A 25,998-nucleotide genomic window follows, 5' to 3' on the forward strand; every position below is an offset into this window, starting at 1 on the left:
ACTTTAACCCCCTAACCCACCACCTAAGTATAACCAGCTTCCTCAAAGGAGGACAAAACATCGCATCCCACCTAATTGACCTCTCCTGATACAAAATATTAGGTCCAGAGGGGCTAGCCAGCCTACAACTTATAGCAAGCAAAACTGCCACCACCCTCCACTCAGGCCTAATCAAAGCTTACTTAGGAACATTCACCTTATCCATTCTCATCATCCTCATATCCACATACAGAAATAACCAATGGTCCTCAACCTTTGTAATAACCACCAAATCCTCAAAATCATCATCAACACCCTAATTGACCTCCCAGCACCATCAAACATCTCAACATGATGAAACTTCGGGTCTCTAGTAGGTGTTTGCTTAATTACTCAAATCGTCACAGGTCTTCTGCTAGCTATGCACTAGACAGCAGATACCCATCTAGCCTTCTCCTCTGTTGCTCACATATGCCGAGACGTACAATTTGGCTGACTCATCCGCAACCTCCACGCAAACGGACCCTCCTTCTTCTTCATCTGCGTCTACCTACACATCAGCTGAGGACTCTACTACAGCTCATACCTAAACAAAGAAACCTGAAACATTGGAGTCATCCTCCTCCTAACCCTCATAGCAACTGCTTTCGTAGGATACGTCCTACCATGAGGCCAAATATCATTCTGAGGAGCTACTGTAATCACAAACCTATTCTCTGCCATCCCTTACATCGGGCGAACACTAGTCAAATGAGCCTGAGGCAGGTTCTCTGTCGACAACCCCACACTGACCCGATTCTTCGCTCTCCACTTCCTCCTTCCCTTTGTCATCGTAGGCCTTACTCTCGTCAATCTCACCTTCCTCCATGAAACAGGCTCAAACAACCTGCTAGGCATTCCCTCAGACTGTGACAAGATCCCCTTCCACCCATACTACACCATCAAAGAGTTCGTACTAATCCTCTCCCTACTCGCCTCACTAGCCCTATTCTCCCTCAACCTCCTAGGTGACCCAGAAAACTTCACTCCAGCCAACCCGCTAGTCACCCCTCCTCACATCAAACCAGAGTGATCTTTCCTATTTGCTTACACCATCCTCTGATCCATCCCAAACAAACTAGGAGGCGTACTAGCTCTAGCCACCTCAATCCTCATCCTGTTCCTCACCACACTACTACATACATCGAAACTATGATCAATACTCTTCCGCCCCCTATCACAAATCCTATTCTGAACCCTTGTTGCCAACATCCACATCCTAACCTTAGTAGGCAGCCAGCCAGTAGAACACCCCTTCATCATCATCGGCCAACTAGCCTCATTCACATACTTCACAATCATTCTAGTTCTGTTCCCCCTTGCGGCTGCCCTAGAAAACAAGCTACTTAAACTTTAATTAACTCTAATAGTTTATAAAAACATTGGTCTTGTAAGCCAAAGATTGAAGACTAAACCCCTTCTTAGAGTTACCCCACCACCCACCTCAGGAAGAAAGGACTCAAACCCTCTGCTCCAACTCCCAAAGCTGGCATTTTTAACTAAACTGCTTCCTGACCCTACCGCTAAACAGCTTGAATTGCCCCCCAAGACAACCTCCACACAGGCTCCAACACCACAAACAAAGTCAACTACCCTCACCCCCCAATCAAAAGCAATCCCAGCCCCTCTGAATACAACACAGCCACCCCACTGAAATCCAACCGGACCAACAACAAACCCCCACTATTCACCGTCCCCTCGTCCATCAACAACCCCAACACATCCCCTATAACAAGCCCCACCATCACAACCAACCGCATCCCAAAACCATAACCAAGAACACCCCAACTACCCGAAGCCTCCAGTTAAGGATCCGATGCCAACGACACTGAATACACAAACACTACCAACATTCCCCCTAAATAAACCATAACAAGTACCAAAGGAATAAAAGGGACCCCCAAACTCACTAGTCAGCCGCACCCCACAACCGCTGCTACAACCAGCCCCAACACCCCATAGTAAGGAGACAGGTTAGATGCAACTGCCAAACCCCCTAGAACAAAACACGGCCCTAAAAAAAAAAACAGATTCTATCATAAATTCCCACTTGGCCTCTCTCCGAGATTTACAGCCTGAAAAGGCGTCGTTACAAAATTTAACTATACAGGAACACCTAAATACGTCCGTCATTCCTTCCCCCTCCCCCCCAGCACATTTTCTTCTTGCTTTCAGGGTATGTATAATAATGCATCACACTCTCTACCCCATCAGACAGCTCATGAAGTGTAGGATAATCCACATTACACGTCAAGCTCTTCCACCAAAAACCAAAACATTATCTCCCAAATGGCTGGTATTCAGCCAGCCTACCTACCAGGCACATTCTTGCTTCAGGTACCATACAAGCCACGTATCTCTACCTAAGGCCAAGTCGCAAGCACCACCCAAAGACCCAGGATCTTACCTAATGTACACAACACCCAACCTAGAGAATGAGGAATATCCCAGTACACCTTTGAATTCCCCTAGTGTACAGTATTCGCTCACCTCCTAGGTAATATTCTCAGCCAACAGCCTTCAAGCATTCTCAAGCAAGAGGACATGGTTATCTATTGATCGTGCTTCTCACTAGAGCAGAGCTACTCAACGTCATATGTGCTTTAGGTTATTGCCCTCAAGCGCATACCTCTCCTATACTTGCTCTTTTGCGCTATTGGTTGTAACTTCAGGATCATAACTTGCTTCATTCCCTCCTCCTTGCCCTTCACAGATACAAGTGGTTGGTTGAATACTCCTCCCTAACTTCATTACCTCAGCATACCGACCTCTTACACTTGTTTTCTTTTAGCATCTCTTCAATAAGCCCCTCAAGTGCAGAGCACGTGTTATCTTCCTCTTGACATGTCCATCACATGGCCGCCGAGCATATGAATCCCCTAACACCCAGAATGTCATAATCTAATGGATAAGGTGGTTGCAAACTTGGCACTGATGCACTTTGACCCCATTCATGAGGGCGCGCTGCCTACCTCTAGACAACAGATAGTGTAATGGTTGCCAGACGTATTAATTATTTTATCATTCATTAGGAATTAACATTTAAATTCCATTTTACGCATCTATTTTTCTATCTAGACTTTATTTTTTTATCAAATAACTAAGCCACATATCCCCACATTGTCCAAACTACTTACCATCAATACACTTTCAATTAACTTTCTTCTATATTCCCTATTGTCAAAAATAATAACCAGCCACCATCATCACTCCTCTAACCACCCCCAAACAAACATAATATTAATTCCAAGTTAATAGCCCCTCTCCAAAAACCAAACCAAAACACAAACCATGATGACAAACCATCAACCAACTATCCACCAAATTTCACGTCCTTGTAGCTTATAGAAAGCATGACACTGAAGATGTCAAGATGGCTGCCACACACACCCAAGGAGAAAAGACTTAGTCCTAACCTTACTGTTAGTTTTTGCTAGGTATATACATGCAAGTATCCGCGCTCCTGTGTAGATGCTCTGAACACCTCAATCAGGCAGATAGGAGCGGGCATCAGGCTCACCACAACCGTAGCCCAAGATACCTTGCAATTGCCCCACCCCCACGGGTAATCAGCAGTAGTTAATATTAGGCAATGAGTGTAAACTTGACTTAGCCATAGCAAATCTAGGGTTGGTAAATCCTGTGCCAGCCACTGCGGTCATACAGGAGACCCAAATTAACTTTATAATGGCGTAAAGAGTGGTCACATGCTATCCAAGTAGCTAAGATTAAAAAGCAACTGAGCTGTCACAAGCCCAAGATGCCAAAAAGGCGCCCCCATCAAAGAAGATCTTAGAACAACAATTAATTGAACTCCGCAAAAGCCAGGGCCCAAACTGGGATTAGATACCCCACTATGCCTGGCCCTGAATCTTGATGCTTACACCTACTAAAGCATCCGCCTGATGCTTTAAGCACCAGCGCTTAAAACTCTAAGGACTTGGTGGTGCCCCAAACCCACCTAGAGGAGCCTGTTCTGTAATCAATGATCCACGATATGCCTGACCATTCCTTGCCAAAACAGCCTACATACTGCCGTCGCCAGCCCACCTCCCCTGAAAGCCAACAGTGAGTGCAATAGCCCCACCATGCTAACAAGACAGGTCAAGGTATAGCCTATGGAATGGTAGCAATGGGCTACATTTTCTAAGTTAGAACATAACGGCAAAGGGGTATGAAAAAACCCCTGGAAGGTGGATTTAGCAGTAAAGTGGGACAATCGAGCCGTCTTTAAGCTGGCCCTGGGGCATGTACGTACCACCTGTCACCCTCCTCGCAGGCGCCCCCCCCCCCCCCCCCCATAAACTAATAAGCTATTTAGCCAAAGATGAGGTAAGTTGTAACAAGGTCAGTGTACTGGAAGGTGCACTAGGGCTACCAAGATGTAACTTAAGCAAAAGCATTCAGCTTACACCTGAAAAATGTCTGCTAACACTAGATTGTCTTGATGCTAAACTCTAGCCCAATCGACATGACCTGGAATAACAAAGTTACTCCCCCGCGCCCAACTAAAGCATTCACTAGTCCCAGTATAGGCGATAGAAAAGACACCATTGGCGCGATACAGACCACGAACCATACAGGAAAGATGAAATAATAATGAAAACTAAGCTATAAACAGCAAAGATCAACCCTTATACCTTTTGCATCGTGGTCTAGCAAGAAAAATCATGCAAAATGAATTTAAGTTTGCTACCCCGAAACCCAAGCGAGCTACTTACGAGCAGCTGTTATTGAGTGAACCCATCTCTGTGGCAAAAGAGTGGGATGACTTGTCAGTAGAGGTGAAAAGCCAATTGGGTTATAGCTGGTTGCCTGTGAAACAAATCTAAGTTCACTCTTAATTCTTCTCCAAGGAAAACCTACGAACCCAAATGAAGCAAATTAAGGGACATTTAAAGGAGGTACAGCTCCTTTAAAAAAGAATACAATCTCTACGAGCAGATAAATACTGGTTTTTCCAACTGCATCATGGGCCCTCAAGCAGCCATCAACAAAGAGTGTGTTAAAGCTCTACACTACAAAAATATAAGAACCTCATGACTCCCTCCCCATTAACAGGCTAACCTATATTCAAATAGGAGAAATAATGCTAGAATGAGTAACTAGGGTCCTCCCTCTACGACACAAGCTTACATCTGTACATTATGAGCAAACCACCAATATACGACAAATCAAACAAACACAGTATTAAGTATTTTGTTAACCTGACAGAGGAGCGTACATTAAGAAGGATTAAAACCTGTAAAAGGAACTAGGCAAACCCGTCAAGGCCCAACTGTTTACCAAAAGCATAGCCTTCAGCAAACCCAAAACAAGTTTTGAAGGTGATGTCTGCCCGGTGACTCATGTTCAACGGCCGCGGTATCCTAACCATGCAAAGGCAGCAGAATCAATTGTCCTATAAATTGAGACTAGTATGAATGGCTAAACAAGGTCTTAACGTTCTCTTACAGGCAATCAGTGAAATTGATCTCCCTGTACAAAAGCTGGGATAAACCCATAAGACAAGAAGACCCTGTGGAACTTGAAAACCAGCAACCACCTTAAAACACATACTCACCTACTGGGTTCACTGACACATAAGCTTCTGGTCTGTGTTTTTCGGTTGGGACAACCTTGGAGCAAAACAAAACCTCCCAAAATTAGACCACACCTCTAGACTAAGAACAACCCTCAACGTGCTTATAGCATCCAGACCCAATACAATTGATCGATGGACCAAGCTATCCCAGGGATAACAGCGCAATCTCCTCCGAGCGTCAGTATCGACAAGGAGGCTTATGACCTCGATGTTGGATCAGGACATCGTAGTGGTGCAGCCGCTACTAAGGGTTTGTTTGTTCAACGATTAACAGTCCTATGTGATCAGAGTTCTGGAGCAATCCAGGTTGGTTTCTATCTATGATGAACTCTTCCCACTACGAAAGGATAGGAAAAGTGAGGCAAATACCACAAGCAAGACTTTGCCTTAAGTAATGAAAACAACTAAATTACAAAAGGCTATCACACCACACCACGTCCAAGAAAAGGACTAGCTAGCATGGCAGAGCTCGGAAAATGCAAAAGGCTTAAGTCCTTTAACTCAGGGGTTCCAATCCTCTCCCTAGCTTAACCCAAACCACCCTCAATGACCAACTACCCCCTCTTAATTAACCTCATCGTAGCCCTCTCCTATGCCCTCCCAATCTTAATCGCAGTAGCCTTCCTTACACTAGCAGAGAGCAAAATCCTAAGCTACATTACAACAGTAGTCCTAGCCCAACTATTCAGCCTTCCCTGAAGGTCTGCCAGTCTGCATTTTCAAAGAAATGCTTGTCCCAGAAAACTGAGGAAATGACAGACTCTGCTGCCACAGACTCTCCCATGGAGCCATCGGAAGCCTTGCAGGTTCCCTTGTAAATGCTGCCCCTGTGGCTACAGACACCCCCTTTTTAGCTGAACCTCTTGACAGGAGCTTTACCAAACCAGAGGTATCCTAATGCTCTTTCTGTTTCAAAATCAGAAACTCAGTCACTAAGAAAGAGCAGGAAGACATACAAAAGCCAGGTTAGGATACACCTTAACCTAAGTAGAGAGGAAACATCTACTTACCTGTGAAATGTGTCACAAAATAGGCACCATAGGTAATGCCATAAGCAGCAAAAAGCAAAGGAACAATTCGCTCAATCATTTTAACACTGTTCTGAAAGTTTGCAGGCTGTGCTTACACACTGGAAAAAGCAAGGCTCCTGTCAGTGTGCAGCAGCCCACGGACAATTGCCTCAATCAGGAGGATTCTCCTGAACTGAGCAAGTGCTAGGACTGCTCTGACACTCAGGCCTTCCATGCACCAAGGCAACCTTCTGATGTCACTACGACAAGGTGGCAACCATGCCCTGACATCACAAAGCAAATGCTCCATGTTGGTCTGTGAATTTATGCCAAGCAATAACCAACTTTCCCTACAGCAAACAGAAAATAGCCTGGGAAGTTCTCCTCTGTCACAAAGCAGCACAAATTCTCCTTGTGGGCCAAACTCTGTCTTTCAAGGGATCCAAGAGGAACTCCAGGAGTGCACAAAGTACCTACAGCCTGTACCCCAACTGAGCACTCAGATGGCACCCAAGGAAAGGAAACAAGACCAAAAAAATGGCCCAAAGCATTGCTCATCTGAGAAATTACCCTTCCTTTAACTTTTTAAAGGTTTATTAAATCTTAAGAAAAGGCTGTATAAGGAAAGATTGCAGCACTGGGAAGTCTCCATGATTAGCAGCCACATGCTCATCTACAAAAGGGATGCTCTGCTTTTTATACCCTTAGCCCCTCACAATGTTTTGTCAGTGAACTCTTTCTCTGCCATCAAGTGGTGGAGATTACTTTCTTGCATCTTGACTGGAGGTCAGGTGTTGTTACACCCTGCCTGCTGGTCACAAGCCAGCCCTCCCCAAATGCCCTGACTACCAAGGCTATTACAAGAGGGATAAGAAAGAGGACTATGGGAGGACATATTAAAATAACAGCACTTTACATTTGAACATAATATCTATCCACATAATATCTACCTCTTAATTGTGACGGCCAACTATTACATTACTCACCTCTAATGCACAGAACTAAGAGAGAAGGCACTGTTGGCATAACAGCTGAAATGCTTCCTACCAAATCTCCCCACATATTTGCACCTTTATTGGACATGCCCAGGACTCCTGTGGATGTACATCTCTGCCTTTCTTCCCCTTTGCTAGCAGGCAAACTGGTAACTTGTGGGGAAGCCAAGGGCTTTGTGGGGCCTGCATTGCTCTGCACACACCCAGGCCACCCGTGGCACAGAGCTTTGGTGCCTAAAAAGATCAACCAGAGGAAAACAGCTGGAGGAGGTTTCATTTGGACCTTTCTTAGCCGCTAACAGAAGTTGTCAAAAAGAAAGTGACCAAGCAAGGCCTGATCCCTGCTGCCAGCTCAGGGTTAGAAAGGAGGCATTACTTGATTTCAGTGCTGGGTGCACAGGGAATCACTTCCCTAAGCCCTGCACACCCAGCAATCTCACCTAGTAGTTTGTATCCGTGGAACTAAGACATATTCAATACTTTGCTGAAACTTACTGGCTAAACATTACCTCCAATTTTTTGACATATTTCAATCACTTCTCAGAATTTATTGACATCAGAGTAGGAGTGTCCTGTAGCTCCCTGCTGGTCATTGTCACAGGTTCAGGTGACCCATGCACAAAATAACCCAGGACAAAACTGGGCTTGCAAAGCAAATTCATTCTATTAGTTGCAGTAGCATATAATGCATACTGACCTCTGGATTCCCAAAAATCCACTGAACAGGAGAAGGAGTTGGAGCGCGGTGCTCGGCAGCAGGGGCAGGTAGGCAGTGCACTTCCAGGACATCCCCTGGATCAAAACGCTGTGCATCTCATCCTTCTCAACCCTTCAGCCCAGAACTAGGCCTTGTATCTCCTGCTTAGGAGTGGAATTTTACAGCAGGAGTTAGAGCATCAGCTCACACATGCCTGGCGTGTGAGATGAGGCCATGATGGCTCAGGATGACTCCATGACTCCCTGCCACCAAGGGCTGCATTGTGCATTGTTCTCCTTTCAAAGCTTGACTGCTCACCCATTGACCAATCCATTGTTTCTCTTTCAAGGGTCATGGTCCCACCTGCTAAACAAGACACTTTTCTTCATTGTCTTGTCAACCTGGTCAAACATGGATCAAATATGGCAGGGCCTGGGACACGACTCCAGTTCCTGACACAGTCATTTGGCAAATATTCCCATTCCTCAAACTCTCCTTTGGTGGTCAAGAGCCTCCTAAAACACTTTCTTCCTTTTGAATGCATTCCAGCTACCTTCTTAGCAGGACCACTTTCCTTATTCTCAAGGCCAAGATAGCCACTTGCACACAGTAAGCACAGCAGTGGGGGAATACATGGTTCAGCACTCCTGTTAAAGCTAAAGGAATTCAAAAGACTATGCCCTGTTTGTTAGACTAAATGCCTCTCCTTCCTATTCTGAGAATCAAACACCAGTGTTTCATCAACACACCCTGCAGGTGCTCTTGCTGAGTGAAGCCACATTGCTGTGTCAATAAAGCAGCCGGGACTCAGTTTCTTCATGCAGGAAAAGCCAATTCTTTATTCACATAACTCATTTTTATACTGTTTTCACAGACTTGTGTTCAACTCCAACTGGCTGGTAGTTTCCTTGCCACACAATTTATTGCTTAGAAGGTGTATTAGTGTGTACATGTTAAGACTCTCTCTTTTTAAGACTCACTGTTACTCAGGTGATTACATTTTTCTTTCGTGGATGCTCATGGGACAGGTTTCTTGTTTATTACAGATGCAAACAGTTTTCTTAGCACTATAGCTTGTGCTAACTGCACTCATGACTATTCCCATGGGAAGTTAGCTGGCTGCACATAGAAGATGGAACAGGCCAGCTGGGAATTTACCGCAGTGTGGTAAATAGGTATGATTCGTGCTGATAACAATTGAAACAAGAATCAATATTGATACAGTAATTAATATTTGTAAATATTAAAACAGGTAAAATTAGTAATGCCGAAGAAAAAGGGAGAGGAGGGGCACCATGCCCCCCCCCTCCCCCCCGCAGATGTTCAGGACCAGGAGGAAAGCAAGAGATAATGGTTGCTAAAAATTAACAAAGAAGGAACTCTCTGGTTGTGTCCCAGGAAAATGCTAATTATAAGGGATTTATTGCCTTGATACTCTGTCGAAGGAAGGAGACCAGGACAACAGATGGTTCATCACAGGTCCAGTTTATTGAAGAAAGCATCAAACACTTATACAGCAAATAACAAGCTTATGAATATTCTGTAAGCCAAGCAATCTATTGGTTAAACTATACCATCAGCTCTTCCTCATTCCTTTGGGCCTACGTTGTCTACTTCTCACGTCTCGTTGTCCATTTCTTTATCATACTCAGCTAGGCCCAAGGACACGTTATCTTGCAGGTGCAAGATTTGGAATTAGCCACGGTCTTGTACTTTTCCATTCTCTAGTCAGCTAAATTCCCAACAGACACCTGCCTGCAAGAAGGCCTCTGCCCTAGTTAGGACATCTTTACCAAATTAATTTGGCTGTGTCCTCTCTCCTCAAGCCACTCTTTGACAAAACTCTCCACAGTACTCAGATGTAGTAATTATGTTAGTTTTGGCTTACATTGTATTGGCTTGGTGTAACCCAAAGGTTAATTAAAGGACACAGAGGAGGACTACAAAATCTTCATCAGATGACCCCCAAAGACTTGTGCAACCACCAACCAAGTGGTGGCATATGGATGGTAAAGGTGATGATGAGGGCAGAGGTAGAAGTGTGAAGAATCGAAAATGGGAGGAGACGGCATTGACACATGGTATATAAGGACGAATATTCACTTGGCAAGCTTGTATGTGATGTGGCAAGGGTCCCAGAGGCCTGCACTCCATACCCCGCAGTTATCTGTTGCTTATGCGCTATTATTAGAAACAAATTATCCCTTATTTTAATCAAATTCTAGTGTATCCAATTTTATATTTTTATATTTTAAATATTCAATTAAAATTGCTACTACTTTTAATATTGTTTGGGGTTTTTTTTATGACGGGATAATTGGGCAAACATAACAATAGGTAGGCCTTATTTTATAAGGCCTTTCTTTTCTAATAACCCTACCTGTGTGCAACACATTATGATTTTTTTTCAGAAATTAATGAAGAAAATGCAAATTGCCTGCGTAAACTCTTCTGCCCCCTTCCAAATCAGTTTAGTCCTCAAGCACATGCCTCAGGCACATCCCTGATGTGCCTCTCTCCCAGCAGCTCAGAGCTGCATTGCACAGCGCTTGCTGTGTGCCAGAGAGCACAAAGCAGGCTGGCCTGGTGGGCCTGAATATTTCTGCTAAACACTCTGCATCTCACACCTTTGCTCTGGCTCAGTGCAGAACTGCAGGATTGCAGGCGCTTCCTCTCAGAGCTGCGTGAGGCGCTGGCTGCTGCAGATGGGCCCTGCCAAGCTGTCCTTGCCTCACGCTGGCCTCGCTTCCCCTGGCACAAGTGCTGGGCCTGAAGGAGCTGCCCTGTGCTCCAGCCTGCCGAGCAGCCCGGCTCCCTGCCCCGGTGCCCAGAGTGCTGCACACACTGCTGGCCTTTGCCAGGAGCTGCAGGGCAGCCGGCAGAAGAGGAGGAATCCTCAGCCAGCCCAGCGGCCCACGGCTGCCCTTGGCCTTTCTCTGCTCCTGGGCACACTCCAGACGGCCAATGCCTCCAGGCCGGGCTGTGCCCAGCACGCCTGCACTTCCCCTCGGCAGCAGCCAGTTGCCACCTGGGCTCTGAGAGCGGAGGATTCGCCCGCTCCCAGCAAGAGGCACCCAGGGCCCGGCTGCTGCCTCTTGCAGCTCCAAGGGCCTCCTTCCAGCCTGCCTCTGCCGGGGCTCAGGCTGCTCCGGCCTCTGCCGGGGCTCTGCTGGGGCTCCAGCCCGGGCAAGGCCGGGCCCGCTCTCACCTCACAGGCGCTGACAGCTCTGCGCCACAGGAGACCTTCCCGAGCACCCTCTCTGATCTTTCTGCTTTCTCACTTGAGCAAGGCTCTCCTCCAGCCAAAGAGATTATTGCATTTAGGAAGCCCCAATGCTCTCCAGTCACAGGTGAAGGCCTGCATCTGTAAAAGATGTTTGGGCTGCCCCATTCTTCCTGTGCTTTTGCCTTTGAATGCCCTTGCCCTTTCTGCCTAAAATAGAAGTACCAAAGATGGCCAAAAACAGACCAGTGGGCCATATTCCAAAGGCAGTGTGGTCTGGAGAGGATGAATGAAGAACATCCTTCCCCACTTTCACAACATGCCAAAGACACTGTTTCACTTTCCACCTTTAAGAAACAACAGACAATTCAGAAGGAATTCTCGAGTTTATTCGCAGAGTGAGAAGGAAGGGAATCTTCAAGGTGAGTTGTGGTTTCAGAAACTTTATTGATTTTCAATCCTACTCTGCAGTCCTATTAGACAATTGTACTCTAACCCTAACCCTTACCTTAACCCTAATCCTTATCCTTATCCTTATCCTTATCCTTATCCTTATCCTTATCCTTATCCTTATCCTTATCCTTATCCTTATCCTTATCCTTATCCTCATCCTAATCTTAATCCTTATCCTTATCCTTATCCTTATCCTTATCCTTATCCTTATCCTTATCCTTATCCTTATCCTTATCCTTATCCTTATCCTTATCCTTATCCTTATCCTTATCCTTATCCTTATCTTTATCCTTATCCTTAATCTAATCCTAATCCTAATCCTAATCCTAATCCTAATCCTAACCTACAATCCTACTCTAAACTGATTGAGGAATAAATGGTCCTGATGTGATTGTCACATTCTTGTCTCCTTCCTCTTCTTCACTGAAACAATCAGTGGCACCAGGCTGGACGCAGGCTCAGCAAATCTTACAAATGGATGCTGCCCAAAGGGAAAAAAACCAGATCAACAAAAAACAATGAACCATGACTTTCCAAGCTCAGTGCTTCACAGGATTCCTCCTGCTCCTAGAAGGATGCAGGAAGAGGAACAATGGGACTGTCTACACCTCCATCTTTATGTGCAGATTTGCCATCACAGGCAAACCTGGCCCAGAATCCCACTCATCCATTTATACAGGTGTCTTCATCTTGCTGAGATTTTAGCCCTGCCAGTGCTCTAGAAATGGTGCTTTCTGTCCTTGGAGTTTCTTCTTTTCAGGAAACTCCAAAGCCTCTCATTGGTCCCTCTCTTTGAAAGACAGGCACTGTGCTGATTGCCACAGGGGCAGAAAGCAGTGTCTACCGTTCCATGCCCTGCCCCTCATGTGCTGGATGGCACCTTCCTTCCCAGCAGGGCCAGCCCAGTGGCACTGGGCCCTGCAGTTCCCTCTCTGCCACACAGCCTGGCAGTAACCCTGGCACAGTTCCCGTCTGCTTGAGCGTGCCAGGCAGCAGATGGGGCTGGGACAAGTCCCTCCCAGCTGTCCCTGTTTGCATGGCAGAAACCTCTGAGGGTGGGCTGGGGGGCACCAACCAGGGCCCCTCAGAGGCTCACAGTGAGCCCCCCACAGCCCCTCCTGCCCACAGCCAAATCTCTGACCCCTAGGCTGGGACTGGCTTCCTTGGGTTCCTCCACCACTATTTCATGTCTCTGTACCCTGCATTGCTCTACTTCAATTCTTTTGCCATTACATAAAACTGAACACCCCACCAAATTACAAAAGAAGGTGACAGAAACAGCCAGAGGACGTCTCTGACTCAGGAAATGCAGAGAGAGGTGGGGTTGCTCAGTTTTGTCAAGAACAGGCCCCAGGGAGACTTTATTGCCACTTTCCAAAACTTCAGAGTGGCTTTGAGGAAAGTGGAGGACATCTTTTTTAACAGGGCCAGTTACAATAGGATGGGGGTGAATATTTTTTAACACAAATAGGATCTAATCAGAACTTGTTTACTCGGAGCATGGTGTGACCCTGGCACAGCTTGCCCCAAGAGGTTGTAGGTGCCCCATCCCTGCAACCATTCCGGCTCCAGTGGGAAAGGGCTCTGAGAAACTTGACGTCTTTAAAGATGTCCCTGCTCATTGCAGGACACTTGCACCAGAGGACATTTGCAGGGCCCTGCCAGCCCAGCCCAGTCTAGGATTCCTCAGTGTTTTCATTTGAAGAGCACCAAGAGTGGAGGTGAGGAGGAAGGGAGCTCATCTGCTGCCTTGGGCTTGAGTGGAGGAGGAGCCCATCCCTCAGAGCCTGTTTCACCTGCAGCCCCTTCACATGTTACCTGCAGGAGCTCCTTGGCAGACCAGCGCCGCGCCTCGTCTCTCTGCAGGCAGCAGCTCAGGAAGTCACGCAGGCAAGATGAAAATAGGTTGGGCTGCTGCAGCTTTTGTCTTCCTCCTGTGGCTATCAGGAGTTGGGGCTGGGGAAAAAGGAGACACCACGCTCCACCTGCTTCTTTCCCATCTGTCACTGCTCTCCCAGATCCCACTGATTAAGCTCCACTCTGCAGTGGCAGTTTCTGCCCTGGCAGAGACCCAGAGATGACTTTCCTTTACCAACCGAAAAACCCAAACCCTGCTGCAGCCACAGCCTCTCCAACATCTCACACATCTTGCCTTGGCAGCTGATTTCATTGACTGACCTAGTTAGTGGGAGCTACATCAGCACAAGCACATTTCCTTCCCTGACGATTCATACCAGCTTGAGAGGCTTTTTGGAAGAAGGACTTTGCTATACTAACTCTACTGTATCCAAGGGTTAGTACATGGAAAGTATTTCTGCAGTGCTTCTTGGTCCCTTAAGCACCGCTGCCACAAAACAAACCTAATCAAGCTTTTTGCTTTGTTCTTGAAAAGAATGGGAATTGGAGGGAAAGAAAGAAAATCCACCAGGTATTCCTCAGGTAAGGAAACAAATCTTTGGAATCTCATCTTCAACACAGACACGTTATGATCCATGCACAAATGTACTGGGATGAAAACGCCTGCTTGGACACACAGGAGCCACCTGCAGCTCTGTTTCTCAGCAGTCTGAAAATTTCTGCTTTCCTTACATGGAAAAGAAAAACCTTTCATGGTCAAATCAGAAGGAGAGGTTCCATCCCTACGGTCACCCTCTACTCATTTGGCTACTCGAGTCAATGCATGAATGGTAGGCCCATCCCAGAAAGTGCCAGGAAACAAGTGGAAGGTTTTGGCAGGCTCTCCACATCACCAGGCTCTGGCATTGTGACAGGCAGAACGTGACTTGGGCTGGGAGAGAAACACGGTCACTGAGTGTTTCAGCAGCACTGCACAAGAAGCAGAAGAGACTCTGTGGCCTTTACACCCTCATGCCCAGGTTTCAGGCACGTTTCCCAGTGAGAAGAAACTGCACAGGGGGTTAAGTTCCTCTCTAAAAACCAGTGCCTTAGCAACTTTCATGTGTTTGGGCTTCTTTTCTTCATTTCTGGAAATGTAACAGCAGTTCTGAGAGGCTTGCCTTGTGGTTTTAGGGGCATCTTCACAGACAGACAAGTGGGAACAACTTGAAACCCAAAGCAAATGTTGCCTGAGAAGAGCTGGGGAGTGTTTGCCTGTGGTGAGGCTTGAGCTGTCTGGCAATCCCCTTCCATGATGTGCAGAAACATCCAGCTGCTCCCCAGAACTCAGTCCCTCTGGGCACACAGGCCTCTGGAAACCCCTGACGATTCCAGCCTTTCTCCTGCTCAAGAGCATCTAACCTAAGCTGAGCTCCAGTTTCTTCAGCAAGGCCAAGGATGCTCACTTCCATGCAGCTGACAGTGTCCATGGAGCTCAGCAGGTCTTTCTGATACTCCTCAGGCCAAGGAATTACAGTGTAGATTGGCAAGACATCAGTTGATCATTATCCAGTGTGGTTCATGTGGAACCAAGCTCTAACACGCTGACAAGTCAGAGGCAGAGAGCTCATTCTGCTTTTGCAAGATGGTATTTAGAAACATAAGACACCAACTTGGAACTATTCAAACCTCAACTTGCAGAATCCATCTCAAATAGACAAAAAGAACAATGGCAAGAGGCCTTGGAGTCTCCATAAAAATGCCCACCACTGTCATGATAACTCTGTGCTCGTGGCGCTGAAATAGATGGTGACCAAAGAGACTTTGCTATTATCCTCTTCAACCCAAAGGAGAATTTCAAAGCTGGAAATGGCAATGCACTCCCCTTGTGTACAAATAATTTATGTGGCTTTCTGTCCTTTTCCCACATCACCAGAGGTGACAAAGAGGGTTTTATCCTGACTCTCAGCTGAGCTCAGCCACTGGCCATGGTGGGAGCTGGAGCCCTCCCTGTCATTATAACAGTGCAGGCCAGGGATGGCCCTGCTCCTGAGGTAAAGAAACACAGCACTGGTGTCAACTGCCCACGCTGGATCCCAGCTCAGGCACCTGCCTGCGAGCTCATCAACTTGTTAAAGTACCCAGAAACAGCCAAGGGTTTGGCAAACAATTCTAACTGCAGTGGGAGAAAAACACATCCTAAACTTATCCAGGCCACTCACACACGTGACTGAAGAATGTACAGATGACTTGAAAGCCTGAAAGTTTCAACAGCCACAGGATTTGGAAAAGATGCTACACAATGGAAGAGAAGAGCTGCATTTAAAAAATGAAAAAGCAAGCAGAACTGCTTGGGCATTGCTTTGGTAGTAGGTTTTTTTCTCTTTTCCTTTTTTGTTTACTTTTCTTTTTCCTTTTTTCCTATGTTTTCTATAAAATTGAAACTGGGAAGGTCTAACCTCTATTTCTCAGGATATTTATCACATGTCTACCCTGTCCACTGAAAAATTCTTGTCCTTCAGAAACAGAGTTCCAACATTGTTCAAAAAACAAGTGGGAAATGTCAGGCACGGCTGGAGGCCAAAATGGCAGGTTTCTGACCTGGTTAGGTTTCTGAACTGCCACTTCCCTTTCTGATACAACCAAAGCTACAGCAGATGCTGATGTGTTGCAGGGGCATTTTCAGAAGGGGACCTTGGTGGAAGTGGTGCCAGCAGATGGCAATGGGATTTTTTCCAATGGCACACAGAACATGGGACAGGTGAGAAAGACAGTGGGATCAGTGAGTATTTGCACCTTACCAAGATAGGAGTTGCATTCCAGGAAGGAACTTCTCGTTCCACCATTTCGATGCCCACGATTCCCCAAGACCATATGTCCACTTTGGGGCCACATGGTTGACCTGTCACCACTTCAGGCGCCAGCCACCCAGCAGCGCCGGCCACGGAGCTCCGTCTGCCCTGCTCAGGGCTGAGCTGAGCAAAGAGGCCAAAGTCAGCTGTGGAGAAAAAAACAAACCGTGAAAGCCAGCTCCAATTAGGAAAACAAGCAAAAGAATTCCCCACTCTCAGGCTAAGAATGTGCTGTGGAATCTCCTGGAGAACTGTCCACACTCGATTTCCTTGGGGCTTTAGCCAAGGGAGTATGGAACTGGCCACTTCCAAAAAAACCCAGGTTTCTTAATGCTGCTCACAGCAGTGGACTTCATTCCCTTGAAGCTTTAGATTGTAGATCCCTCTGTCTAGAAGGGACACACACAGAGCAAGGCCACTCTTGACTGCTTGTGGTTCCTTATACCTCTGTGCACGTTGCAACTGTGCCCTCAGCTCGCAGCAGGGGTCCCTGCACTGCCACCAGCACCATTTTTGGGGAGCTGGCAGTCACACGAAGCAGCCCCACACCCACATCCCTGGAACGCTGCACCTGACCAAGAATATACTGACCCAGCTTGACAGAACCGTCAGTTCTGAGAAGGATGTTGCTACTCTTCACATCTTGGTGGATGACGTGGTTTGAATGAAGAAAATCCAGTCCTTGCAGGCACTGAGCGAGAAAACAGAAAGAGGAGGGCAAAAATGAGTGATGTGATCATCACAAAAGAAAGGAGACAAAGAATCTAAAAGATTCCCTCTCCAGGGGAATGGGGAGTAATGGCAGAACAGTAATGGCCACTGAGAAGCAGAACTTGCTGCTCCAACACTTGCAGAGCAGGACCTTTCTGAGGAAAGGCACATCAGCTTTTGAAAGAGCAACAGCACCTGCTGTTGTAGGCTGTCCCCTGCAAACCAGCCAGGATGACTCCTGCTGTAGTGGACGTGCTTTTTCCATGCAGAGGACAAAGGAGGGGTTTGGAAAGGAAAAGTCCCTCCCTTTGGTGTTTAGTGGATCACTTTTGGGTGGGAGGCTGCATGGAAAAGATTTTCTTGCTGGCCTCAGCACAGGCTTGGAAGTATCACACCAGTCACTTTGCGGAAACAAAGAGCATTTTGGCTGCACTTCTATCCTTTTCAGCTGAGGACTCTGGGAAATGAGTATTTTTTTCTTTTCTGGTCATTTCAAATCCTGCCACCAGCACCTTTCCTTTTACAGGCAAGGAATGCAGTGAAGGCAGACTCCAGGCAAACATTTAGAGAGGCAAGGTGGAGAACAGCAAATACAAATACAAGAGAGAGCTAGAATACAACGGCAGGAGATAAGAGTACTGGCACTGAGTACAGGGAGTGCAGGGGCACTGGCAGGCCTTTGCCTTGAGATGCTTTTACTTGCCCATAGCATACCAGCAACACAGAAACAAAGCTTGGCACAGGAAATCACTCCAGCTCTGAGCCCCTGTTTCCCAGACAATCCTGCCCAAGCCCCTGGAAACACAGCTGGGATTGCTGACCTCCCGACTGATGGCTGCCATCTCATCTTCCGACAGGTAGGTCTGGCTGATGACATTGCTCAGAGTGCCTCCATCCATGTACTCCATAACCAGGGACAGTTCCTCACCCACAAGGTAGCTGAAAGAAGGAAATAAGGGCATGGAGATGAATGTACATGGCTAAGTTGCTGTTTGGAAAAGACAGGTTGGTTCTTCTTTTCAGGTCCCTTTGAGACAAAGACAAAAAAAAGGAAGAGACATTCCCTCTTGGCTGTGCATTGTTTGCAGTCTCAAGGAGAAAGGCACAGCTGCAAAAAAGGAGATGTCTTAGATGGGCAGCAAGCAAAATGTGCAGTTTTGTAACAGCCCAGATAAAAAAACCTGTCATGCATAGTGTTTCTGGAAAAAAAGCACCTAGTCTTCCTGGCATGCATAGCAATGGAAAACAGTGGCAACAATCCAAGGGAAATCCTTGTTAGTTTACCTGGACGTAAGAAGACACTTGAAAAAAAATCAAGCTCTAAAACAAAGTGGTGGCTGTGAATATAGAGATCATTGATTTAGTAAGACACAACTCATCCGGGTTTTTGAACAATTTTCAAATACCGTGTGCCAGCGAAGACTCATGCAGACGAAATGCAATCTCTTCCCATCCACTGGAGATGAAAAGAGCAATAATAATTAGCCAATAATTACAGCTCTATTTTCTGCCAGTGACCAAAGTGGGATTTTACCTTTCATGTTTGCAACATGCAAACAAACATTCATGGGACAAAAGCACAACTCACCTGTCTAAACAGTTGTCCAGGTTGGGATTTCTATTCACCTTCATGACCATGAGTTCGTTGACTTTTAATTCCTTCTTCCTCAGTCCTTGAAGCTGTATTTTCTTGATGGCCACCTAAAACGACATTGAAAATCAGTAACTTGAGAGGTTGGTGACATGAGACCACAAGACACGTGGAGCGAGTGATTTTGCAATGACACAGCTGAGCTGTGCCAAACTGCTTGTGATTAGGCACTGCAGTAATTAGGAACTGACATTCCAACAGCCCATTTCTCTGCTCCTTTGGGAGCCAGTTACAGGACACGTGGGGCCACTGACATTTTGCCTTGACCACTTGGTAACAGCGGTGTCTCAGCTATCACCCACAAATCTCTGACCACACTCTCTGCTGCTTTGTTTGGGACTCAGAAGAAGTAATCCATGCCTTAATAATCTGTGGATACATCTTGTGATATGGGCAAGGCTAATGGCTTTCAGGGACGCCTTGCAGATCTCTCCCTATGTGCAGTTCCCAAGTGCAGCACTGCAGATGGCTAAGGAACTACCAGTAACTTTCAGATGGATTTGCTGGCAGCCAGAAATGAGAATTCAGAACTCTGAAGCTGTAGCCCCAAAGAGCAGTGAGGTGCTCGAAGGCACCACCTTTGTTTTAGCAGTGGAGAGCGAGTGAGCGCGTCCTTCTCTGAAAGGAACCGCTGCCCTCCGTGCCTTCCTTCCGGCAGCTGAGGAGGACAAAGTCCCAAATGTGTTTTGTGGGCTGGCACCAGTCTGTGCTTCTTGTGCCTTTTCAGCACAGCTCTGCCCAAAGCTCCAGCCAGAGCTCACACCAGAGGGGAAAGCCCTCGAGTGCAGCAGAGCCTGCAGGGGCTGTTGACATTTACCTCTCCTCCTGTGGCAGTGTCAAGTGCTTTACAAACATCTCCAAAAGTCCTAGAAAAAAAACAGAAGCAGAGAGAGGAGAAGCCATTTAGATCTTGCAGTGAAAGCCAGCCCACATAGGTGATCTGTGCTGTAAATACCGCAGACCTGCAGGACACCGGAAGCATGGAGATGTCTCTGACAGTGCCTTCTGAGAACACTTAGAAATTCTGATCAGCACTGAACATCTAAGCCCAGTGCCTGAACACATTTGCAGCTTGTCTGACTTCACACTTGATACCTATTCCACCAGCAAAACACCTGATGCATAGTTTTGTAAAATTAACATTGCTTGGACTCACCCACTGCCAATATTTTCCAGTTCAATGTATTTTAGAATAGGATTTTCCATCTTCACCATTCTCCCTGAGGGAAACAAAATGCAAGATGTTCACTTCAAAGCAGAGATCTCACCTTCTAGGAGATACAAAAGGCAGCCCCACTGTCTGGGGCTCTGAGCCCTCCCTTTGTGGACAGCTGGCTAACAACAACAGGAACAGGAACTGGAACAACAAGAAAAGAAGAGCAGGCCCACAGCACAAGTGGCTGGCACAGAGACTGATTTCCAGCATCCTTTTAAGTGAGAGACCTCTTGACAGCAGGCACAGAGGGAAGCACAGGGAGATACATTCAGAGGAGACTGAGACCAGAAGAGAATACCTAGCAAGGCAAGTAAGTTTGTCATCTAGAAACATTTAGAGAGCTGGAACTAACAGTGCCTTTGTTTTCTTGGGAATAAACACTGTGAGATTTAGAAAAGGTTTCCTACTTGCTAAGATTAAGTGCACCAGGACATCTAGAATCAATTCCTCTGAACAGATGCCAAGTTCAGAACAGGAGGAATATTGCCAAGTGTTCCCATCTTTTCCACCTTGCAGCAGTTTGCCAGAAGAATGCCTCTGTGTTTGTAAACCAGAGCAGCTCATGCTAGAACCAATCCCCACGGGGCTTTCAGCATCAGGACCCTCACCCTTTATGAGCAGGCTGAGCCCAAAGACGCCCTTGCCTGTGCCCCGCGTGAAGAACCGCGCCGCTTCTCTTCACCCTGACAGCGCGGATCAGTCGCTCCCATTGCACTCGCCCTCTCGGCACCGCACACGTCCCCATCTTCCCAACTCGGCACGGCAGGCACAGAGGACAGCAGAGCTCCTCAGGTGTCCCTGTGACACAGAGAGCTGCCCAGAGGAGATGCTGACCCTCTTGTGAGTCCAGGCTGTGCGAGGCAGAAGCCGGCCCAGAGCAGGGGCTGCGGCCTCAGGCAGCTCCGCGCTGCAGCAGCTGGGCAGCAGCGGGACCCTCCCAGCCAAGGAAGGCTCCAGCCTCTGCATTCCCACAGCTCTCAGGGGCAGGGCAGCGACCCCAACAAGGCTGGCAAAGCCCAAGCATGAGCACTGACAGGCACTGATGGGAAGAAGCCAGAGTGAGCCTGAGCCCCGGACAAGCTGTTGCCCCCATTCAGGACACAACAGGATGGGCTTTGAGATCAGCCACACCGAGGCACAGATCAGTGCCCTTTTTGTCCCAACAGGTGATGGTAGACACAGAATCCACTGGGCTCTCTTCTAAACCCTACCAGATCTTATCTGAGAGCACAGCACTGGCAGCTGTTAAGGGCAAGAAGCAGATTCATTGGGTTGCGCTGCAGAATCACAAAGGGCTTGATGTGTTCTCCTAGAGACTGATCTCAGCAGGGCTTCTGCAGTGGCTAGGACTCAAGCAGTCACAGCCTTCTGCTGATCCAGGAACAATCCCTTCTTCTGACTTCGGCGGAGAAGGAAGCCCAGGCAAACTCCAGCCAGTCTAAGCTGCCCTCAGAGGCAGCAGGAACACCCAGAGCTCTCTCTTGCTGCCTCGGAGCAATGCCAGCACTTCTGTGACACTAAACTGATCAGAACCCTTGGTACAGCTATGCTGACACGTGCACACAACACACTGTCCCTCAGATAAGAAAGATACCAGACGTACTCTGCTGCTCCAGGGAGTCACCCGCCGTCTCCTGTTGCTGAGCAGCAGCTGGGTCAGAACGGGAGGTGAACCAAGGGCTCAGGCTCCATTTCTCCAGCTGGGGAGCAAAGGCTCCTTGGGATGGCGCTGCTGCTTCTGCAGCAGCTTCAGTGTCAAAATCGATGTAGATCTGAGACAAGAAATGAGTTGATGTCAGGAAGGTGTGGCAGAGATTGCCCTGAAATGCAAGAGAGATTGCCATTTGAAATGCAAGCCCTTAGGAAGCTGCTGTCAGCCACATGCAGAGCTCTTCAACTGGATTGCTTTGGATGTCCCCTTGTGAAACCAAATGGTCAAAAGCAAAGGCTGCTTTTACTCGAGTTCATAGCCAGTTTCTTGTTCTAAAGGATGACTGCAGCAACGACCGCTCCACTTCCTCCCAAAGACTCCTTTCCCCCTCTTAGGTCTGCAGATACCTTTGCAGCTCCTCATTCTAATGTTCTACCTCCTGCCATGAAATTCTCTTTTTCTGCACCTTCCTAGGGACGAGCTTATCCTGCAGCATCTCTGGATGGGTCAGTTCCTGGGCCTCATGCCAGCCTCGGGGCTCTTGGTTGCCCGTCATTTGCTGGAACTCTCTGCAGGCTGCCAGGTAGGATGGCGACACTTCCACCTCAAGTCAAACAGAACAAAGCAGTCAGAGACTACAGCTTGTCCCCGTCAGCCAGGAGCCATCGACTGGGAAGAAAGTAAAGGACAGGAGCAGATCTGCAAGGGATACAGACAGCCTGTAGCTCGTATTCCAAATCTATGTGAGTGACCATGTTCACCTGCAAAAACACCTCAAGAAACAAGGTCACCTGGAAGAAGCCAGCAGGAGTTCATTCGGATGACTGCTGGCTAAATGGCCAAAGGAGTAATGCCACTGCCTAGAGCATCAGCTGAGATCCAGCAGAGCAGGAAGTGTCCTTGAGAGCAGCTCTGACAGAGGCCTCATCAGGATGGCACTCAGAGGCATCACCCACCCCCTGCTGCTGCTCTGCACTGGAAAGGCAAGGAGGGCAGAAACCACCCTAGGGTGACTGCAGTGCTGATTGCTATTTCCCTCACTTGCTTTTCAGGAGCCTTTTGCTCCTGAAGGAGGCGATTAATTTTCTCTTGGATGATTTTAATTTTTTCGTCTAGCCTCTTCTTCCTTGCCTTGGTCCTAGCCTCAGTTTCCTGCAGCTGTGTCTGCATCTGTTTGTCAATTTTCTGTAAACAACAATGGAAAGGACTCTCTCTCATGAGTGGAGTGGCTGCCATTCCTTCATTCACCTGTTTTTGTTGATTACCCCTGTGCATAGGGAGATTCTTCTCCTCTTGGATGTCTTCATTCCTCCTCTTCACTGCCATGATGGCACTCTGAGCTTCAGGCAGCTCTGCTTGTGGCTCTGCCTTGATGTTCTGTACACACAAAAGCAGAGCAAGGGACTGAGAGCTGCCATCAGGCTCAGCTTTTCCCTCTTTTAGCCTCAAAATCACATTTATTCAGCCCCTTGTTTCTGCTTCCCTACCCAGCTCTGCTTCCACTGTAACCCTCCTGTGCTGGTGCTGATCTCTGCAGATTCCAAGGCTCTGTGCTTCCAGTGCCTGTGGGACTCCTTGGGAGTCCCAAGAGCTCTGGTTTATGCCCCTCTCCCTGCCCTTCCCTCTGTGCCCTGGCCAGTCAGGCTCACCTGGCCATTCTCCTGTGGCTCTTCCACCTGCTGCCTGAGCTGCTCTTCCTGCCCTCGGGCAGGGAACAGCTCTCCCTGAGTCTGGCATGGCAGCTCAGATGAGGCAGTGTGCTCCTGCTCTTTCTCTAGAAGCACCTGCACAGAAAGCAAGAGAAGATGGGTTTGAACTTCCCATACGCCCTTTGTGGGCCAAGACTCACAGGTTGCTGGGCTCACACGTTCCCAAAGCACTGTGCTGCTGCTCTCCCGGGTCATTCTCTGCCCGAGGGGAGGCACAGATTCCACAGTGACCCTGGCCCTACAATCAGGGGCCATCTGGGACTGAAGCTCCAGCAGCCTCTCAGGCAGCTGACCGGGAAGGGGTGGCATTTCTCAAGGGTCTGGTGAGGGCCTCCCTCTGCTTCTGCCATGTTCTGTTTGTCTCTCCTGAAGGGATGCCTTTAGGTGAGCTTTGCATCTTCCACTGCTTTGGAGCAGAGTCAGGAAGATTTAAATAGATACATAGATAGACAGACAGATCTCACTTTTATAATCTCTCTTTACTGTACTGTGGTATTTACATTCTTTGAATGGAGAGAGATATAATTCTCTCTCCTAGGTTTTTTTTAAGGGAAGGTAGTGAGAAACTTAGAGAAGAAGAGAAAACAATTCTAATCCCTACTGGCTATTCTTGTTTTTTAATATATGAAGAATGTGTTATAGTGATTGTTTTCTGAAAGTGATTTGTTAGTTGGATTTTAGTGATAGTTGTTTAGATTGATTAGCTAATTAGATAAAAGACTGCCTGGAGACAGTCACGAGTTTTTCTTTAGTAGCTTTTTAGTGAAGTATCTCTTTAGTATAGTTTTAATATAGTACTAGTGTAATATACCATAGCTTAAGAAAGCATTTGTTTAACCTTCTAAATCATAGAGCCAAAGCACATTATTCCCCACGTGGGGGTCACCCTGAATCAATCCTGTCCTTTCTGTCGCTACACACATCAGCACTCGGTAGCAGTGCCCCAATCAGCAGCCATCCTGAACTTGCTCTCCTGTTGCTTCAGTAACCCACACTCTTGGGAAATCTGGAGCATGTAGGTCCTTATGGAATGCAACCAGACCCAGAGCATTGCACTGGGAACTGCACTCTTTGTGCATCTGTGCTCGAGCAAGTTCTTCTCTTGGACTCGACCACACTGATGGTGCTGAAGTGGCTGGAATCAGAAATGCAGCCCAGCCCCTCCCAGCTCCTCTAATCTCTGAGCACCAGCTGGAATGCAAGGGCATTGATTTCCTACTCAGTTCCCAAACACAATACACACTGATTCCCTGGGCTGCCAAAAGACACGGGAGCCGTTAACTTGAAAAGGATGGGCAAGCCCTACTGGCTGGTCTGGCACCAGAACAGCTTGTTCTGCACCAACATCCCTGCCCCAAACTATGTGTTCTTGTGCAAAAATACTGCATTATCCAGAACTGCCTCCTTGAACACTAAAATTCTAGCAGAATTTCTGCCAGTGCTGTAAAAGGGCAGGAAAGATTGAGAAAAAAGCTCCCTTGCTCCCTGGAGAAGGTGAAATTGCACAAGGCTTCTCCTTCTAGCAAACAAACAAATAAACAAAATATGAAAGTGTTACCTACACCAGTGTCTAAAGCACTTGGATGCAGTGAAGGGATGTTTGGCAGGGAAACAGCCCTCGTGCTGAGCATTGGCTCTATGGATCCAAGGCAGGGATCAATGGCAGTCTGCCTGAAGGTCCCTCATGAGCCCCCATTGTCCAGGCTAAAGCTCCCTCAGCACCTCCTCCCTGGCCTTGTGCTGCACCCCTTGCCCAGCTCCCCTGTCCCTCTGTGCCCACGCTGCAGCCCCTCCATGACTTTCTGCTTCCCAGAGCCCACAGCTGCACACAGCACTCCAGCTGTGGCCGCAGCGCTGCCCAGCACAGGGCCACGCTCCCTGCCCTGCTCCTGCTGCCCCACTGCTGCTGGCACAGCCACCGTGCCCTTGGCCTTCTGGGCCCCCTGGCCCCACGCTGCCTCATCTTCAGCTGCTCACGGCCGCCAGCCCTGCGTCCTTTGGGCCCACACAGCTCCCCAGCCACAAAGGTGCCCATTACACTTCAGATACTGCAGGTACCATTGCAAGGTGTACATCCTGGGTGTAGCATTACAAGACAGCAGTCAAGGACTTGCAGCTTTGCTCCCACTCTAGGCTCCAATGCAGTTTTCAAATGCAGTTTTCAAAGCAGACTACACAATAGAAGGTATCGACAGACGCATGCAGTGTCTGGTTTTTGTCTCAGAAGAAGGTTTCAGAACTGCTCCCTTTGTTTCTTTTGCCACGCCTGACAAGAATGCCCCCCCACAGCTTCGTGGACAACACAGTCATCTCCTTGCAGCTTATCCAAGACCAAGAAACAGGCAGACTCAGAGCACCTATCTGCTCTGCTACCGGCTGCTCTGCCTGAAGG

The 25,998-nt window shown here is 47.7% G+C and overlaps 1 pseudogene; it reads left to right on the top strand.

The window, feature by feature from the left end:
• The first annotated feature begins 241 nt into the window (after window positions 1-241).
• On the top strand, window positions 242-1,441 carry LOC134413875 (cytochrome b-like; annotated as a pseudogene).
• Window positions 1,442-25,998: the final 24,557 nt, after the last annotated feature.

The sequence above is a fragment of the Melospiza melodia genome, unplaced genomic scaffold, assembly GCF_035770615.1.
Source record: "Melospiza melodia melodia isolate bMelMel2 unplaced genomic scaffold, bMelMel2.pri scaffold_55, whole genome shotgun sequence".
NCBI lineage: Eukaryota > Metazoa > Chordata > Aves > Passeriformes > Passerellidae > Melospiza > Melospiza melodia.